This window comes from Agelaius tricolor, unplaced genomic scaffold, assembly GCF_023055355.1.
Source record: "Agelaius tricolor isolate 1412-34295 unplaced genomic scaffold, bAgeTri1.0.p SCAF_53, whole genome shotgun sequence".
Classification (NCBI taxonomy): Eukaryota; Metazoa; Chordata; class Aves; order Passeriformes; family Icteridae; genus Agelaius; species Agelaius tricolor.
This window is the reverse complement of record NW_027269313.1, coordinates 2,136,290-2,157,758: the sequence shown is the minus strand read 5'-3', so window position 1 is coordinate 2,157,758 and position 21,469 is coordinate 2,136,290.

Here is a 21,469-nt window from a genome sequence, read left to right as displayed (position 1 = left end):
TCTGCAGTCATTTTGTCATGGCTGCTGGGAATTTTGGCAGAGATGTCGTGTGGCTTAAAGTCTCAGTGCTCCCTGTGCTTGGAGGCTGCATTTGAAGTCTGCTCCTGAAATCAAAATGGGAAGTTGTTGATTTGTGACATTTCTTCCTAGGGTCTAGTGTTTTCCCTGTAAACCTAATTTGCATGGAAGGTGCACCTGTCAGAGGTTTGTCTCATGGGTGTCCCTTCCCTGAAGCAGGGAATCTCCTGCCTTCCACCATCCCCTCCCTGCAGGAAATACCAGATACAAAATGAAAGGAGGTCATCCCAGGCTCTTACACTATTCATTATCTTGCTGAAAACATTCAGAATGTTTGAGTAAAGCTTGTAAATGATGAGGAATCCTGAAAAGCGAGAAGGAACATGGCATCCTGCCTTTCCAAGGGGAACCTGGGCTGCTGAGAGTCCCTGCCATGGTGTAAGAGCTGTTAGAAGGATTGAGAGTAGAACCCACTCCCCTTTCCCTGGAAGTTGCTCCTGGGATTACAGGTTCTGGCAGCAAGCTGGCTAAAGTATGGTGTGGTAATGCTGCTGGTAGATTTTGGGGAACAAATGCTTCTTCAACCAGGACCTGGCTCATGAACAAACTGTCTGCATCTTCAAACAGCTTTGCTACAGCAGCAAGAGTTCCTTTCACAGCTGAGAACAGCAACCTGAACTGAACAGCCCCTCAGAACTGCAAAGCCCCTCTGTCCATCCCCAGTGTATCACCCTTCTACTAAAATGAGCTTTGTGTGCACTCTGCCCAGGCTGGTGTCCCTCTGCTCCTGGTAGGAAAAGGATACTTCAAACAATCTGCATTAGTTTCACAGAGGAGTTTTGGAAACTCCTTTTCTCACTTAACAAGAAAAAATTCTTGGTTTTGTTTTAAAATAGTAGCTTTTTTCAAGCTCATTTTGGAAGTGACTGAGTTTCTCTCAGAGGACAGAATTTAAACACTGATAAACAGTGAAAATTTTAGATGGTCTGTTTGCCAGAATGTCCAGGAAGAATTCAAATTTATCAGGACTAGAAGTATTGGGCTAAAAGAAGTAAAGGGGTGACAATCTTTATCAAAAGGTTCTCTAAATTCAGTGTCTGATGTGCTGAGGCCTCAGCAGCAAGCCTGAGCCAGAGCTGACTTACAAGATGAAACCTGGGGTCATCAAGCCCATCAGTATTTAGCTAAAAATAGACTAGAAAGACACTTATGCTAGCTCTGCATAACCTCGTGTAGTTATCTGCAAGAAATGTATCATTTTAGGAAACTTTCCCAACTGACATGAATACGGGCTTCTGTAGGGTATTTTAGGGGTCCCAGGTTGATGTTAGTTAATTGCTGCCCCGAGATGTGTAGGATGTCTCTGTTTCGGCCCACACGGCTGAAGAAAGAGTCTGAACTCTTCAGTTTTCGGTCTTGAAGATGTTTATTTATTATTATCTATAAAATTTTCTCTCTGCCCAGCTGAGACCTGCTCAGTCTGGCAGCCAAAGACCCCAAGGCAGTGTTGCCTTTTTATATTGCAAACTATGTATAACATATTTACACTTAATTCCCAATACCTATCACCTAAGTTAGACAGTGCACTTCTATTCTAAACCAATCCCAAAGTGCCAACGTCACTGCAGAAAATGGAGAACAAAAAGAAGAAGAAAGGCTAGACATGCCCAAGTTCCTCCATCTTGTCCCCATAACCTCCGTACCAAAAATCCTAAAATCTACATTTTCACCCTGTGATATTTTTATTATACTATTCAAACCCGTGTGACTTTCATGTCCTCATACAAAGCTGGCAACTTGCTCCAGGGGTCATAATCAAATCCCCAGGTGTTCTGGGCAGCATGCCAGGGTCTCCGAGCCCCCTGGTGGGGTCCTTGGCAACTCTGGACACCTGGAGGGATGTACTGAGTTCCGACATCTCCCCCTACTGTTTGGACCAAAAACACCTCTTTGGTGACTCGATTCATGACCCGTCGCACATACAAAAAGATGCGTGGCACAATGAGCATGAGAACCAAAAGTCCTACTAAAATATAAAACCCTATTTTTAAAAGCTCTTTCCACAATGGAGACAGATCGAAAAATCCAACCACATCATCAATCCAAGATCCAGTGATCTCTCCAAGTTTTTTTATATTTTCTTCTATCTTTTTGATGTTCTCACGAATTGACTTTGAGTGATCTGTCAGGTTCATGCAGCACATTCCCTCAAATTCCTTACATCCATGTCCATGTGCTAGCAACAGATAATCAATTGCTGCTCTATTTTGAAGAGTTGCCTGTCTCACACTGTCAATGTCTTTTAACATGTCACTCAGTGCAAGAGAAACAGCTCGAGCATGTTTGCTCAACCAGCAACCCATGTGGTCCAATTGAGTCACGGCCACCCCCGACGCTGTCTGAGGTGAGAAAATTGCAACGGCAATTCTCCAAGCCTTGTCCCAAGTGTTTACCTCATCATCGCAATTTGGACTATACTGTTCCAATGATCTTTTCTCTTTATGTTTTTGCTCTTTCAATGATTTCAAATCAGGTGGCAGCAATGAAATTCTTCCAATGCTGCATGGACCACCTTTGATATTTGCAGGGATGCCATGCCAAATTCTGTCCCCACAAATGAAAAAGATCCCTTGTGGCAATTGTACTGGACCTAGAGCGATGCTTTGGTTGTCGTCTTGGTGTATTTGTACCAAGCCAATGCATTTTTGTGAAAGGCATGATTTGGAGTGACATCAATGTCATATTTTTTGGTTTTGTCACATCCAAAATTTCAATTTTCATGCAAAGTTCCATTGTTGTGGACCCAAAAATTTCCAATTCCTGAGGTTCAGAGGAAGCCACAGGAAGGAGTTGTGTTCAAAACACCACTCATTCACAGGATCCATAATGACCTGTGAAACTTTTACAGGAGTGTATTTTGGAACCGGCCATTCATCCACTGGCAAACCTACCATGCATGTTGAACATGGTTTCCCTGGCCTTGAGTGTGTCTGTCTCGGTCCCTCTGGGAGCCTCTCAGGAACCCTGGGCCAGTCCCGAGTCGGCAGACACCGGGGGGCAGCCCCGACACGGCCGACAGCGGGGAGACACTCTCTGTGCCCCGAGGGTGCTGAGGGCACCTGGGCTGGTCGCCTTGCAGCACAAGAGACACCAGAGACATCGGTAGAAGATAAAGGGCCGACTCTTAGCAGGGGTTAATCCACGGTTTTATTAGGATCCCAAAGGAGCTCCTGCACCTCAGGGGCCTCCTGCTGAGAGCCCCGGGAGATGTGCCAAGGTTACATTTAAAGGGAGGCGGAAACCAAAAGTAGATAATGTTTTACCAACCAATAAGTGACCCTAAGGGATGAATGCTGGGGGATAGACATTTAGGACAGCATATGGGGCAAGGCTTGGGGGGCTGACTCCTAGCCTCTGGCTAATCACTCGACGACTTAGACTGAAACTTCTGGATGGAGGGATGGGATGCTGAGTGATTGGCAGAGCGCCAGGGTGGGGGTTTGGAGATGATCTCATCCAGGGAGAGGGATAACACAGGTAAAGGGAGGGGGGTACTGTCTGGGATAAACCATTTGGGAAAAATATGGGGATACAAAACAAAATTACTTCAAAGTATTACGAAGTATAAAAACGCACTACAACATGTGTCAAACAAATGCTGTCTAAATTTGCTACTTGAGCCAAAGCTTCCCAAATGTTCTGTTTTGGTTGAACAATGGGCAAATCCACCCCATTGCCTAAGGCAATAGGTGGAAGAATGAGGCACATGAGCATTACCAAGCTCATGGCTTCACCCTTGGTGAGAAGCTTTGCCATGTTTTTGACACCCAAGCCCCAAAAGAAACCCCAAGTCCTTAAATTTTTTATGTCTTTTCCAAGTTGATGTCTGGAGTCTGGTTCTCTCCTTCTGTCTGTGTGCTCGCTTCTCTGTTTCCAGGATCAGTATCTTCTTGCTCTCGAGTCCGATATGGATTCATGTGTCATGCTGACACCCACTTCTGACCTTGCCCTGTGGAAACACAAGCGAAACCCTTGCCCCATGTAATTAGTTTGAAGGGACCTTCTATTTGTCCTGTCTCTGGGTTTCTGATCAAAACTAAAGGATTCTCCCTTAGTTTTGCCTGAGTGCTCTTTGAAAAATGTCTTAAAATCAGTGGATTGGCCTCTGAAAAGGAGCTGTTGAGAAAATTGAACACATACAATGCCTTGTTCAACCTCATGTGGGGCGTTGCCTCTGGCTCCCCCCTTTTTTGTCTATCCAAAAGGGATTTCAGGGTATGATGTGTTCTTTCAATGATTGCTTGACCCATGGGGGAATATGGAATACCAAATGTGTGTCTGACACCCCACTTTTTCAGAAATTTGTCAAGCACCTTCCCTGTTTATGTTGGCCCATTGTCTGTTTTTATCTCCTGAGATACACCTAATGATGAAAATGTTTGCAAGAAATGTCGACAGGCATGTTCCGCTGTTTCTCCTGTATGTGCTGATGCGAAGACTGCTCCTGAAAATGTGTCCACTGAAACATGAACATTTTTGAGCTTTCTGAATGACGGATATTTTGTGACATCAGCTTGCCACAGTTGAAGACTTTGCAGTCCCTGTGAACTGACTGCTCCTGTGGAAGCAAGTGGTTGCACAAGCTGACAATCTGGACAAGCACTAATGATTTCCCTCACCTGGCTCTTTGAAAGACGAAAGGATTCCATCAGTGCCTGTGCATTCTGATTAAAAAATGCATGACTCAATCTTACCTGCTCAAAAATGTCCAATAGGGTTTGTGAAATGGGCATTTTCAACCTGTCTGCCTGGGCATTCCCTTCTGCTAGAAATCCTGGAAGTGATGTATGTGCTCTGATGTGAGTGATGAATATTTATGTTCTCTGCTTTGTAACAGTATTTTCATGCATGACAAGTATGAATATAAAACTTCATTGCTTGTCTCTTTCAAAAGTGAACCTTCCAACTGTTTGACCACACCCGCAACATATGTGGAATCTGTGATCAGATTGAGAGGTTGTTTAACAATTGAAATGCCCTGATCACGGCTGCCAATTCCACAATTTGTGGAGAGCCCTGGACTATTTTTATGTTTGAGTCCCATTCCCCTGTTGTTGAATTTTTCCAAGTGTTCACTGACTTGTGTGTTTTCCCTGAATCATCAGTGAATACTGTGATCCCGTCCAATGGTTCGTCACTTATTCTCAGTTTTTCCCTGTAGCATATTTTTGATTGCAAGACTCTGTGCTGAGGGAAATTAATTGTGCAAACGCCTGGAAGCCTAACAATGTGATTAACAGATCTTCTGATTTCTGCATAGCCCAATCGAAATAATTTTTTTCAACGGTAGATGAATTGTTGAAAATTCCCTGCCTGCCATTGTCAGCAACCTTGTTCTAGCCTTTATGATAATATGTGCTGCCATCTCCAGCTCAGTGAAAATTGTCTTTGAAGACCTGTAAGGTAAAAAGATCCACTCTATGATCAATAGAGAGTCTCTTTAAGACAAATCCCATTGAAAAATCAGACTATGGAACTGCACTTTTTCTCCCAACACTGCCAATTCGAAGGGCAGCAATTCTATGAATCGATGTGCCTGCTTCTTCTGAATGGCCTCTGTAACTTTTTCAAGTTCTTTTCTTGCTTTGGGTGTGAGTCTTCTGGGAGATCTGATGTCTGTGTCTCCTCTCAGAAGATCGAGCAACGATGGAATGTCATCATTCGTGATTCCCAAAATTTGTCTCATCCAGTTGATCTCTCCTAGGAGTTGTTGTAGATCGTCTAAATTGCTGACTTCGGTGCTGACCTCCATCTTCTGAGGTCTTACTGTTCTCTCTGAGATCTTCCACCCTAGATATTTCCATGGTGCGATCTCTTGGATCTTTGAGACACTGATTTCCAAACCTGCCTTCTGCACTTCTGCAATCACACAGTTGCGAGTTTCTTGCAGCTCCTGTTGTGTTGGCGCTGCAATGAGCAAATCATCCATGTAATGAATAATTTTTGCCTTCGGATATTTCTTCCACGCTGGTGACAAAGCTTGCACCACGTACCATTGGCAGATAGTTGGCGAGTTTTTGAGTCCTTGTGGAAGAACCACCTAATGGTACCACTGCAGAGGCATTTCCTTGTTGATGCTTGGAACAGAGAAGGCAAGTCTTGGAGCATCATCTGGATGAAGCAGAATACTGAAGAAACAGTCCTTGAGGTCAATGACCACAAGCGGCCAATCTCTGGGAATCATTGAGACTGAGGGAAGTCCCAGTTGAAGTGGTCCCATGTCTTTGAGGACTTCGTTGATCTTCCTGAGGTCGTGCAACAGTCTCCATGTGCCTGAAGCTTTCTTTTGGATGACAAACACTGGAGAGTTCCATGTGTCCCTTTTGCAGTTTTTCTTGGACGAGGTTTCTCAATGCACTCAACTTCTTTTGCTCAAGGGGCCACTGATCCACCCAAACTGGATCATCTGTCTTCCAGGTTAACTTCAGTGTGGTGAGTGCCACAGTGACCCCCCCTAAAAATCCACCTCCAACTTCGTGCCCCATTGTGCTAAAAGGTCTCTTCCCCATACCATGATGGGCTTCTGCACAACAAAGGGACGAATGATCGCTGTTTTGCTTCCTGGTCCTGTGACAACAATAGAATTCTCACTCTACAGACACAGAGAACTTCCCCCTATGCCTGTGAGGGAAACCAAGGACGCTATCAAACTCCATTCTTGAGGCCAAAAGACGTATGATATAACTGTGACGTCTGCCCCCACGTCGAGCATTCCTCTGGTGACGATTGTTCTTTCTCCACAGGTCAACTGACAAGTGACAGTGGGTCGATCTCAGCTTATATGTTTCACCCGGGGAGTATGTACTTCCACATGTTCCTTAGAAGGAAATCCTTCTTCGTCAAACACTGGCATGACCTGCTCCATGGCATGTGGTGGCAAAGCAATAGCTTTTGCTACTGGGGTGTTTTCTGCGACAATCAATGGTGGTTGAAGAGCCTCAGATAAAACCATCAACTCTTCATTCCGATTTGCTGAAATAATTGAAGGATAAACAACAAGTCCAAGGGTACTACTTCTGTCTTTACGATTATCAAGAAATCTTGTCTTTTTGGTGACATCCTGTTGACACCTGTTGATATCACTGTGTGACTTCCATCTAAGAAGCACATTAACTTTGAAGTTGCCAATGTGCACTTCGCTCGTGGTGGGAGGAGTTCTGGATCACTGGGGATTCTGCTGATGACTTTGCTGAGGGAGTCTGTCCAACATTCTCTGATGATTGTCCTGTTTGCTCTTGTGTCATCACCATCACTTGTGTCGACACGCCCTGACAAGGTTGCACATTCTTTTTGGCGTTTCCCAGATACAGTAGAGGTTTTCCATCCACATCTGTCTGAGAATAACATTCATTCACAAGATGTCTTCCTCTTCTGCATCTTGGACAGAGTGGCCTTTCTATCTTTGGCACTTGCGCTTGTGGGCAATTCTTCTTCATGTGTCCAAATGCTCTGCAACTGTAGCATTGTCCTCCAGATGAATTGTTTTTCTTTTCAGTGCTTGCTAAAACTTTGTCAATCTTGTCGATCTTCTCATTCTGCATTTGAAGCATTCTTTCCATTCTTTCTCCCAGCTGTCCTTCCAGCTGTTCTTCCAACTCTCCTCACAGTTCTTATTTCATGATTGATGCAACGTGCTGAGGTGTTCCCACTTTGCTGCATGCCTCCACCATTTCTGCCAAAGAAGGTCGACCAGGCATTGCACTGATGACCCATTGGCAATCCAGATTGGCATTGGCATAGGCAAGACTTTTGGTGAGATGTGGTTTCACCACATCATCAGTCACTTGTCGATCCACAGCTTGTGTGAGTTGATCTGTGAATGAGGAAAAGCGTTCAGTAGGACCTTGTCTGACATTTGTGAAGAGGGTATCTTGCACTCCTGCTGGAGGGATCTGCAGGATTGTTCTTCGTGCTGCTTCCTTGATGTCATTCAGCACCCATCTTGGAAGCCTTGCTGCTTGTTGCATTGGATTGTCGTCTGGAGGATCACCTGCTAAATGTGCCACTGTGAGGTTTGCGTTTGGTCTGCCTTGGTATCTGAGCCTCAGTTCTGTGAGAGATCTTCTCCATCTCGCACCCCACGAGATTCTGTTGTTGGTGAGAATCATTGACACAAGACATCTGATGTCATAAGGTGTTAAATCATACATGTTGAAAGTTCCCCTCAGATCCTGCTTAAAATATTGTGAATTCAGTCCATTGTCTCTGATAGCTTTAGCTAATTCTTTGACTACCTTGTGATCCAGTCTGTCCCACCTTGGATTCTGACCCTGTGCATAATATCTCACTGGCATTGTGATGTCTCACGAACCTTGCAATAAGTCTTTTTCCTTTCCTCATTCTTTTCTAATATTTGTCCAATCCATTGTTTCAATTGCCTCTTCTTCAGGTACCTGCATCTCCATGGGTACCTGCACGTACAGTGGAGTTGTAGAAGTCATCGGTGTCTCTGGAATCTGCATTCCTCATTTTGTTGAAGTCTTGGGCCTTGCTCCTAAATTTGGAACAGGAATTTGAAATTCTTGTGCTAGTGTTCCCATGGCCATGTTTTAATATTGTAGAAGCTATTTGGCTGCACTCCTTGGCACAGTGATTGTTGGTTTCCGGCCTGATGAACTGGCTGCTGTTGCTGCTGAAAACATCCATGCTGGAACACCCTCTTAGCCAGTAATGCGTATTGTATCATCCTGTTGCTGTGCCTCATCAGAAGTGTCTTGAGCTTCATTAGATTCAGAAGCTGATGAAAACTCCATTTGCTGTGCTGTAGTTGTTTTCTTCGACTTAGATTTCTTTTTGTATGTATTTGGAAAAAAATGTTGCAATGTTGCGGTCCTGCCACCAGATTGCGCTGTGGCTTGGTCGATCGGATCTGGCACGGTTTCCTGCAATGTGGTGATCCCACCACAAGGTGGTGCTGTCGGCCGCCTAGTTCACCGTGATGGCGTCGCGACCGTGATCGACTCCTGCTCGACTGACTGCAGCATTTGCGATTTTGATTGAGACCGATTTTTGACTGGGCTGGCAGTTGAGACTGGATACGTGTGTGTCTCCTCGGGACTGGAGAGGTCGGGATCGAAGGGATTGGGACTGGAGGGACTGGGATCGGAGAGGGGGTGGAGCCCCGGGATACGACCGAGCCCCGAGCACGCCCCTTTCCTGCCTGTGTCATCATAGGGGAGCAGACTCGCCTCTAACCACGCTCTGCCCGCATCTTCCGTGCACACGCGATCTCGGGAACCCCTCCTTTCTCCCCTAGACTGGCATCACTGTCTCCGTCCCATTCCGCCTCCGGTGTTTCCCCCCTAGCTTGATCTGTTTCGGAGTCCCCCTCCTCCTTCTCTGACACTGCATCCGCCACCAACGCGCGCAATTCCCGTTCGGCTCGTGTCCGTACCACGATTCGAGCAGATCTCTGCGTTCCAACTTCTGGGGATGGCGTCATCACTGCGCGCCTGCCGCGTCTCCCTACGGGTGCCGGCTGGGAATCTGCGGCTGTCCCGCCTGGCTTGTCCCTGGACGCTGTCGCCGCGGTCTGAGACCTGTTCCCGGGTGGCTGCATTTTGCATGCCACATTTGTCTCGCGGTTTCTGTCCCTCGCTCGCGTTTTTTGCATTGCGCCGCTGGAAAGTGCCGCCGCCGCGCCCGCACAAGCCGCGTCAGCTCCCGTGTCTGCCATCGCCTCTGTCCCCCCCTCGCCGGCTGGCCCTGCCGCCGCCTGAGGCTGCCATCACTGGCCGCCTGCGTGACCGCTCCCGCCGCGAGAGAGTTTTTCCCCCGCCCCCTCCGGTCCCACTTCGGCCCCCCTTCCCGATTCTGCTGTTTTCCCTCCACTACGACCCTTTGGCTTCTGCAAATCGGGAGGACACCTCTCGATAATTGCGCAGTCCGATTCCTCGAATTCACTTGGGGAAATTTCAACCCTGAGCTCTCCCGGGAGTGAGAGGGTGTCTGAGTCTGAGCCCGATGACCCTGAAATAGCTGGGGTTTTCAGATGCTTTGGGGATACCGTGGGCTTTCGGGGTGATGAGGGAATCGGAGGTGATGAAGTTCCCTCCTGCTCACCTTCTGTGGAAGCTATTTCTGTTTCCCTTGGGACAATTGGAACAAGAGCTGCCCTCTGCTTCTGGCTTTGCTCCCCTCCCTCTGCCCCTGTGGGAATTTCAGCAACCTGCTGTTTGGCAATTTTCCCAGATTTTGTTGTTGTTACTTCCAGCATCACCCATGCAGATGGTAAAAGTTTCATGGCTGTTTCATCTTTTCTTGTGGCTGAATGATAAAGGTGTCTGTTGATTTCCTGCCAAAATCCTGCTTTGAACAACAGACGTGTCTCTGAGTACGGATAATTACAGTGTACCCGTAGCAAAAGATCTCTAAGTTCTTGTTCTGAAATTTCCATTGGGTGTGCCTCTGCCACGCCTTGTAAGGCTGACAAAATCCTTAACTGTTCCTGGGAGCATGTCCCCCCCATGTTCTTAATTTTGACCTTCTTACCAAATCTGAGTCATCAGGTCAGTCCGAAGGTCCTGGTCACCAAAATGATGTAATGACAAGAAATCCTCTCACAGGAGAGAGGATCCAGGGCATCTTCTGGTTCCGCTCCGGACTGATCTGGTACAAGTCTCTTTGGCAGAAGCTCTCTGGATGGTCTTGAGAGTGCGATGGCTTGAGAGTGGCTGCTGCTTCTCGGGCTGTTCTGGCTGCATCCTGAGAAGCTTATCAGTGCCCTCTTGGATCATGCCCAGCCAGTAGACACCAAATCTTGGGTAGCTGGTTGATAATTGCTGCCCTGGGATGCGTAGGATGTCTCTGCTTCGGCCCACGCAACTGAAGAATGAGTCTGAACTCTTCACTTTTCGGTCTTGAGGTTGTTTATTAATTCTTATCTATAAAATTTTCTTTCTGCCCAGAGAAAATTTTCTCTCTGCAGCCACAAGCACTCTGACCACCCTCAAGGGGGTGTTGTCTTTTTATACTACAAACTACATATAACATATTTACACTTAATTCCCAATACCTATCACCTATGTTAGACAGTGCACTTCTACTTTAAACCAATCCCAAAATGCCAACGCCACTGCAGAAAATGGAGAACAAAAAGAAGAAGAAAGGCTAGACATGCCCAAGTTCCTCCATCTTGTCCCCATAACCTCCGTACGAAAAAACCTAAAATCTACCTTTTCCCCCTGCAATAATTTTATTATTATACTATTCAAACCCGTGTGACTTTCATGTCCTCATACAAAGCTGGCAACTTGCTCCAGGGGTCAAAATCAAATCCCCAGGTGTTCTGGGCTGCACGCCAGGGTCTCCGAGCCCCCTGGTGGGGTCCTTGGCAACTCTGGACACCCGGAGGGATGTAGTGAGTTCCAATAGATAACCAAGAATTTATATCCTGTGGTAGCAAATCCATATACTTTACTAACTTATTTAACACCTGAGCTAACCTGGTTTACTGTTTTTGACCTGAAAGATGCCTTCTTTTGCCTCCCTATCCACGAAGCCAGCCAGAAAATTCTTGCATTTGAATGGGAAAGCCCTAAAAGCAGCACAAAACACAGTTTGCATGTGCCTCAAGGCTTCAAAAATTCCCCCACTCTGTTTGGGGAGCAACTTGCAAAGATCCAGAGTCCTGGGAAGCTCCACAGGAAGAAAGAAGGCTTTTGCAGTATGTGGATGATCTTCTAGTAGCCACTCGGACGAGGGAAGCATGTGTGGCGTGGACGGTAAGCCTTTTGAATTTCCTAGGACTCCAAGGAAACAGAGTATCAAAGAAAAAGGCACAGGTAGTGAAACAGAAAGTAATCTACCCGGGGTACGAGGTGAGCACTGGGCAACGGACTTTAGGGCAGGCTCGCAAAGAAGCCATATGCCAAACCCCGAAACCCCAGACAATGAAGGAACTCTGAACCTTCTTAGGCATGGCAGGGTGGTGCTGGCTGTGGGTTTATAATGATGGATTGCTCGTCAGACCCCTCTATGCTCTTACTGCCAATGGAAACACAGATCTCCAGTGGACAAAGGAAGCCACACGGGCCTTTCACCAGCTAAAAAGTGCCCTCATGTCAACTCCAGCTTTGGGACTTCCAGATGTAAGTAAACCATTCTTTCTATTTTCCCATGAAAGACAAGGAATTGCCCTGGGAATACTGGCTCAGGACTTGGATCCATATCGGAGGGCAGTTTCTTCCCTAAGCAACTGGATGCAGCAGCCAAAGGATGGCCAGGTTGCCTCAGAGCTGTAGCAGCAGTCGTGCTGAATGTTCAAGAGGCATGCAAGTTTATCCTGGGACAGAAAATGACTGTGCTAGTGTCCCACACAGTGTCCACAGAACTGGCAGTAAAGGGCAGCCACTGGCTTTCACCAAAGAGGTTCCTGAAGTACCAGACCATCATGGTAGAGCAAGATGATGTAGAGATAGAGGTAACTAATATTGTCAACCTGTAGCATTGTATGTTTTAAGATATTTATACAAGTTTTGTTGTAAAATTGGTTATTCTTTTATAAGTTGAAAATATGGTTTGATCCCCAGTTCCCCCCATGTATCTCCCTCACAATGGTTTGTCCCTGAGTTGTTTGTCCCTTGTTTTCCTGCCAGTGGCCTGTCCATCAAGGTGACCAATCCCCTACTCCTTCCTCTTATGTCCTTATAAGTTTATCTCCTCCCTCCTGGTGCTGCCCAGTTCCCCTGTCTATCATTGTAACCATCCCCCTTTATTTCGAGAACCTTCTGTGTCAATTATCCCTTACTTGAGATATGGTTTGTCTCCTGAGCCTTTTCCCTCCCCTGTGCAATCCTTATTGGCTCAGTTGTGTCCCATGCTCCTCCCCTGGGCTTCGTTTATTGGTCCCCTCATGTCTCCTCCTGTCACGCCCATCCCCTTTATCAGTGCCTCCCCGAGTGGTCCTTCCCTGATGCCGTCGCTGGTCCCACCTGGGACAATAAAGCGCCTTGGCATTCCATACGAGTGTCCGCTCTCTCCTTCCTTCATCTCAGAACTTCATAGCCACACTCTCGCCTGCGCCACCCACGCTGCAGACGGCACCACTACCCGGGGTTCTTGCGAAGAACCTGGGAGTGGCAGATCTCATGGTCTCCAGCCCCGCACCAGGAGCGGCTAGCTGGCGTTTGTCCAGTTCCTGTGGCCGCAGGGCAGGCTACATCAACCCAGCTTCTTTTCTCATGGAAATCAAGGAGAAGCGGTACACCACGATTGCCTGGAGACCATTGAAGCTACCTACTCCAGCCACCCAGACTTAAAGGACGCTCCTTGGGACGACGCAGAGACCTGGTTCACTGATGGGAGTGGCTACGTTGCCAATGGAAAGTGACATGCTGGGTACGCAGTGACCACCTGCAGAGAGGTAATAGAACCTGGACCCTTACCAACAGGCACCACTGTGCAGAAGGCCGAGATAATTGCCCTGACCTGTGCCTTGGAAATGGCAAAAGGAAAGAGAGTCTGTACAGACTGGAGGTATGCATTCAGAGTCGTGCATGCACAAGGAGCCATCTGGAAAGAGAGGGGACTACTGACCTCACAAGTAAAAAAGAGATAATCTGGCTGCTGGAAGCAGTTCAGCTGCCTGAAAAGGTAGCAACTATGCATATTAAGGCACACCAGAGAGTGAGTTCAGAATTGGAGGAAGGAAATGAGCTGGCGGATGGAGAGGCAAAGAAAGCAGCAAAAGCTGAGGTAATTATGGACAGATTTCCCTTGAAGGTAAGCCAGAATATAATAATAATACTAATGAAAAGGGACATAGAACCACAAGGGGTGAGCTACCATTTAAAGGGAGCTGGTAATCCCTTTCCCTTTGTATGGTCGCTAGTAAAGGAGGAGCACCAGAAAACACAGTGGGACCTAACTTCTTAAAAGCTTTTATAAAGTGTGTCTCCTTTCCCAGAATGACCAAGGCTGCCAGTGTTACAGAGTGCATCGAAAGGAAGTGTTGACTTTTAAGCAGTAGTTTTCACAGGCTTTCTAGAACACATATCTGATTGAAAGACTTGTTGCCAGGAATTTATATGCCACTATTACTCAGATAAACCGACAGTGAGATCTTTGCCTCCAGACTAACCCCAAGAATACCCCAGGCCAAAACGAGGTCAGATTGGGAAAGGTCATGGATCCAAACAGCAGTGGCAAATTGACTTTTCAGAACTCCCATGGAAAGGGGGAGTGTCCGTATTTATGAATATTCACAAATACATTTTCAGGGTGGCCAGAAGTGTTCCCCACCAGAACTGTCAAGGCTTGAGAGGTGACCAGAGTAAACAATGCCACTTTCGGAGTTCCAACCACAATACCTATATGGTGGCTTTAAGTAGGCAGCTCAGAGAAAATGGAAAGCATGTGACTGGAACTCAGAGCAGGGAGCTAGATGGACCAGTACATAGCATACAGCCTGGGGATAATGTTTATGTTAAGTCTCTTAGAGAAAAGACTTTGAACCACAGTGGAAGGGACCATTCCAGGTGCTTCTCACCACCGCAATCGAGATCAAGGAGCAGAATGCCTGGATCCACCACTCTGGAGTGAAGAAAGCCCCAGAAGCCCTTTGGAGAGTGACACCAGGAGACAATGAACTGAGACTAAAACTTACTCAGGCAAAACAAGTATATTGTGGCCAGGCGTAGTTTGTAATTTCATTTACAGAATTGTTTTGCATATAATTATAACTGGAGTCTTAGAATTAGAGAGTACCTCTATCCAAAGCGATGCTGATTGGCCTTGGTCCCAGGCTTTTAATCAGTATACTGGATCCATGGGAAAACCTGAGATAAAAGATCTAAACCTGTCCACTGTAGTAATCCACAGGGATCAGGTATATGAGGAGCAGGAGTGGCAGGAATGGGAACTGTGGACAATTCAAGGGATCAGAGGAGAAGAAATCAAGGTAGGGTGCTGGCTGGTCAATGTGACGGTTCATGAGAGACCAGATGCAATTAGTGTCTCAACTTCTCCTGTAGGTTGCACCAGGAAGTTTGCAATAGCCCAAGCAAATCAGACTGTTGGTGTAATTTCACCTTAATACAGCCTGTAGAAGTGATTTGCCTTTGGGCTCGTGATGCTATCAGGCTCTCATTTAAATTTAAAATAGATACTGCACTTTTTACAACGGCAAGACCTTATACAACTCACACTAGGTTCAGACCCAGCCCAAACTTGAACCTGAAGTGTATGAAATAGGCCCATACATAGTGAGGAATGTGAGTGAACAACAACCATTGTTCAATCCAGAATGGTCTCTCAAGTGTGTTGAATTGCTAATGCAAATTAACATCTCAAAAATCCAACCAGCCTGCTCCTCTTTCCTAAGGACATCCTTTGAGGGCTGGACAACATGGTTACAAAGACAGGTATACCTCAGGAGCAGAAAGGATCTAACTGAGACATTAAGGACAGGATTGAGAGTTTTAAATGGAATCGGTTGAGAAATAGTGATGAATAAGCTGGCCACTGCAGCAGGTGGCCTAGCAAAATTGAAGCAGCCTTTACAGTCATCTCTGTTGGCATTAGGAACTAGCCAGTGGCAGATTTCAAAAGTACTGCCAAAGTGGGAAAAGGCCAGGGACCCAAGACCACAAGTTAATAGTAGAAGTGCTTAGTACAGTTCAAGATAATGTGTCTTTAGCTTTCAGTAGTATACAAGCACAGTTATGGATGCAGGCAACAGCAGCTCTGATCATATGGGAAGGGGGTGAAGGTAATTTTCCAGCTGAAATTTGGAAAGTTGTCTGGGATAATGCGATTAATTTTGAAAGGAAGTTTCAGTCCTGGTGGACTATGGTAAATTTCACCTCTGATCCTGCTTCTAATGTGGCTACTGCCTTTGTGCTCACCATACGTAATGCCACTGTTTACATTATCCACCCTGTCATTGCACTAGGATTAAATAATGAAAAAACTGTGCTCTACCCTTCAGAACATAGGGTGTGGGCACGAAAGGTGAATGAAAAGTGGAAAACAGTAAACTTAGAATCCTGCATTACAAGAGAACAACTAGGATTCATTTGTGAAAGCAATACTATTAATGCCCAAGATGTGTGTTTAGACACTGAACAGAGTATTTGCCACTTCGAAATTCATCCAGTCACTGATCAGAAAACTCTGCTCTTATATACTGGTAAAGGTTGGATGTGCTTGAGAACTGCTTGTGCTGCTGTAAAAATTGATAACAACGATGTTATTTTGTCTAGTAGAAATCATTCTAATTTTTGTATTGGCAATTTTGTTAAGATTATCAAATGTGATTTTTCATACTTGGCCCCAGTGACATCCCACCAGTTGATTAAAACCAATCACAAAATGTATCACAGGCTATCACCTACTCCTATTGGAATGGACCTCACATTGGTAAAACAATTAATTAAACACCAAGACCTACTAGAGATCTTGAAGAAAATCCAAGAAAATGGAGAGAAAACCCTAATTACTGTCCAACATGATACAAAAGAAATAACCAGAATTCTGCAAAGAATAAAACAAAATGCAGATCATCAATGGCGGGATGTAATCTTTGGATGGTCACCAACTGCAAATGAAATCTTTAATAAGTTGTATCATCCCATTGTAGTTTTGTTAATATTAGTTGAGTAAGTTTAGGGTTGTCCTTTATATTGTTTATTTGGAATTGGAGAACACTACGGTGAGTAGCTGTGTTAACCTCCTTATCAAACATACATGGTAAAGTACTAAGGCACGCTTATTTGTCAGAAGAATTTGCATGAAGTAAAAGAATTTACTGATTCCTTTTAGGAAAGGGGAGAATGAGGCAGAGTGGAAATTTTCCAGAATAGAAATCCATTTTGATTTAGGTGAAATGTACATCTTTAAGTCTGTAGCTTGCTGTTTAGTCTGACTGCCTGTTCTCACAAAGGGCCTGTGCTTGGAGGGACTGCTTCAGCCGAAGGACAAGAGACAAGGGGGGAGTGGGGGGGCAGACAGAGCAGGGCAACCTGACCCAGGAATTCTTCCTGATAAAGAAGAATTAGCGGCAAGCGTCATGCCACAAAATCAGTGGAATGAATTGGTATGAACCTATTGTGAAATAGCATGCATATGTATTTGAGAAGGAAATAAACAGGGATCTGGAGTTCCCAGAGGTACGCATGTCATTTTAGGGGAATGATTCCCACATGCATCCAGGGCTGTAATAAACATACCGGCCCTACAACTTCCACAAAAGTTGTGGAGTTTGTTTGCTTCCACAAATCACCACAGGCAGGGCTTCAAACCCTCACTGCCACAAATATGTATCTAGTTCTTTATGTATGTTGTAAAATCTATGTTTAGATTTCCATATTGTATACAGTTGTGTAGGTATCTATTTGTATTGATGTAGTTTTCGGTATATGTCTTTTTAAATAGCTGTACTGGTATTTGTATCAGTATATATGTCTGGTTTTATATTTTTAGCTGTATATTGATCTATTTCTAGAGATGTTCTATTTACGTATATATCTGGATGTAGAGCTGTATATTTGTATCGATGCAGTTGTACAGATATTTAGATTAGTAGTGCTGTTTGTCTATTTATAGATAGATTTGTTTTATGTATCTGTTTCTTGAATGTAATAGGTAACATTTAACCTATATTCACATCTATATATTGTGGTAGTTATATATGTATTCAGTTCAATTTGAATGTGTATGGAGTTGTATGGTGTTGTAATTCTATTTGTTGAGTTCTTGGTATTAGTAAGAGATACTGATATTTTTGTATTTCTATATGGGCTGTATGCTTGTCGAAATATGCAATAAATCAAGCTGTTAATTTTCCATTGATCTTTGTGTACAGTGAGTGTTTGTAGAGGTTTGCAATAAATTAGTTTTTGTTAACAGAAGTTGATGTTTGTAAGTTTTTGAATAGTGTGGTATAACAATCAAATAATTTTTTTCTTTTTAACAGAGATCTGTAGAGTTCTATGTTGTCAGCGCTGGTGTAGCAATTTGTAAGAAATGCCATTTGTCAACTGAGATTGTAATTGTAGATTGTCTTGAAATATGTCTTGTAATTTGTGCTACCCAAAGCCATGAGCAGATGTAAATGCAGGAGGATTTTGGCCATGCAAATCTCCAGCCATGCCCAGCACAAGCCCCAGCTGCACTCAGGCTGGGCAAGGGAAGCACAGATTTGGGATGGCAGTAGAGCCACAGACTGGCTCAGAACTCACTGCAAGGGCCTGCTGGCTTTGAAAAAGATCAAGGATACATTTTATATATTTTATTTTATTTATTACAGTATTATATAGTATTATAGTATTAAATATTCTATTTATTACATATATTAAAATTTGTATTATGTAGTATATTGTGGGAATCCTTAAAATCAGAGGGTTTTCAGAAAGCCTCTCCTCAGTTCTCAGAATCTCTGCTGGTCAGAATGACCCTGAGATGTGTTAGAAAGTCTCTTTTCCCAGCCCAGCAGTCGAAGAAGGAGTCAGGATTTTTTCTGTCCTCATTCTCGAGGTTGTTTATTGTTTCTTATCTATGAAATCCTTTCTCTGACCCGCCGAGGTCTGTCTGGCAGGTTGGGTTGAGGCACACTGCCCACCTCAGAGGCGGTGTTATCTTTTTATACTAAAATCTACGTGTACATTATTTACCATCACTTCCCAATACCTATCACCTATGTTAGACAGTGAGTTTCTACTCTAAACCAAACTAAAAGTGCCAGCAGCACAGCGGAAAATGGAGGCCAAGAAGAAGAAGGAGAAAGGCTGGACACACCCAGATTCCCCAATCTTGCCTCCTGAACCACCATTCTAAAATCCCCAAAAAATCTATTTTTCACCCTGTGATAAATTTATATCATTCTACTTAAAATTTCGTGGCTTGTAAATCCTAAGATAAGGTTGGTAATTGTTTTTCCATGGGTCAAGATCAAAGGCACAGGGGTCTTGGGCTCTGTGCCAAGGTCTCTGAGCCCCCTGACAGGGTTTTGAGTCCTCCAGGGCAGTCAGAGGAATTTCTTGGGTTCCAACACTCAGTGAGGAGGATTTCCAGCCTAGAGGAATATAAAAATAAAAATGAAACACCAGCCAGGGGTTATTTACAGACACGAACAGGACAGGGCTGCTGGGAAAGTGCCTCGAGCTGTTTTATTTTTCAGTATCAGTCTCATTACCTGATTATGACAATGGGAAGATGCTAGCAGCTCACAATCTGGCAGTAGGCCTGAAAACTTAATGTTACAACTTCCTTTATAAGCTTCTTGACCAATCACACAAAACAAAAGCATATTGACAGTAGTTCTATCCAATCACCATAAGCACACGTTCCTTTGGTTAAAACAATGCTTGCTTATTTCAAATATAATACCCGTTTGTAAGACACAACGCACAGAGCTCCATTATTAAGCTTTAACCTTCCTAATATCTTGCTAGATAAACTCTCTGCAGCTTAGAGAGCTATCAGACAAGTTTTAATACATAAGCTTATTGTTCTTTTTGCCCTGGCCTTTTCTACAATTTAAATAATTTTTCTGCTGACCTATTTCATAACTGCTGCTTTAGCTCTACTCTCAATTCTGCTGTATCTGAGGCCTGCCTTTTGCAGCTTTCCCAAAACGCTCTAATTTTATGGATTCTCACAATGAAGACCGTGGACGGTGCGATTGTTGGAGGTCCAGGCTGTTAAAACGAGGAATGGATCGTCCCCTTCGTCATCTGTAGACGATACCCTTGTAAGTAATAAGTAGCTACTCTAGGGGCTCCTGGGCAACAAGATGGGAAACTGTGGGAAATGGATTTGTAGAGAGTTCTCAGGGCGTGACAGGAGGCCCACAAAGAATGCATCTGTATGCAGACTTTGAGACAAGAAATGCTGACTTAGATATGCCATGGAATAGGACAGATATTTTGTAAAAGAAATGGACCTAGAAAAAAGTTTCAAAGGATGGCCTTGCAAATGAGACTAGATACTTTGGAGAAATAGAACTTTGAAAGATGCATTGCAGTGGGATGCACGAGGGGCAGTTTTTGGTGATTGGCTTTAAGGTATCTACAGCATGGTGTGGCAAAAAGCTGATAGGCCAAGAAATGCTTCTAGTGTATTGGAATTAGGAAATGGTTGGCTTCTGATTGTGATGGCATCAATTTTAACATCTGTATTGTCTCACCTTTTTCATGAGACTAAAAATGGAATAGAAGTTTTTAAAACGCCTCTCAGTTGCCCCATCTCTGCGTCAGGAATAGGGTATTGTCCCACAGGGCTGGAGACAAATCTCTTGCCACAAATTATTGACAAAGAGTGGGCAAGTTTTTCATTCCTTGCATTAAAAAGACCCAGTGATACCTTTGCAGTGGTTCTACTCTATTGATGGCTGGAACCAAAAAGGCAAATGAAGGAACATCCTCTGGATGAAGTGGAATGTTGAAAAACCAATCTTTTAAGTCAATGACAAGAAGAGGCCAGTCTCTTGAAATCACTGAAAGAGAGGGAAGTCCAGGTTGCAGAGGCCCCATGTCCCCTATGATTTCATTGACCTTTCTCAGCTCATGGAGCAATCTCTAAGAACCGGAAGTCTTCTTATGAATGACAAAAACTGGGCAATTCCAGGACTGTTTGTAGGTTTGATGTGGCCTTTTTGTAGTTATTCATTTACTAATTTTTTGAGAATATTCAATTTTTTCTGCTCAAGAGACCATTGATCAATCCAAATTGGCTGATTGGTTTTCCATGGTAATTTCAGAGTGGCAGGCGTTGCTGTGGTTTTTGTCAAAAACCCACTTCTGTCTTTGCTCCCCACTGGGACAACACGTCTCTCCCCCGTACTGTGATGGGCTTCTGCACCACAAAGGGACGGATGGTTGCCGTCCTTGCCTTGGGACCTAGAACAGTAATCATGAATTCACTTTGCAGACACAAGAGAGCTCCTCCAATTCCTGTGAGAGCACCCATGGCTGTCACCAAATTCCAATTGCACAGCCGGGATGCACAAGAAATCACAGTGATGTCTGCCCCTGTGTCCAGCATACCTGCAATACGAACGGCTTGACCAAGGTGTGTAAGACTCCATGTCAGCTCTGGCCCTTCATTGCTGACATGTTTTATCCAAAGGACATTGGGCATCGGGCCAGAACTTTCAAAAGGCATTTCTCAGCATACAACTTGCTTATTTCTGTTCATTGGCAATGCAATAGCAATAGCTGCCAGAAGCTTAATTTTGTCCATTGCAACACTTATTTGGAATTGGAGGATGCTACACATAATGGCAGTCTTGAATTCAATGCTAAGAGCATATGGAATAGCCTTCAAAGATACTTACCTTATGACTTGGTTAGATGAGGAAGAAACTGTGTATTAGTAAAAGAATTTACTAGCCCTATAGAAAAAGAGGGGAATGAATCAAGGATTTAATAAAACTGAAAGAGTTAAAAGTTTA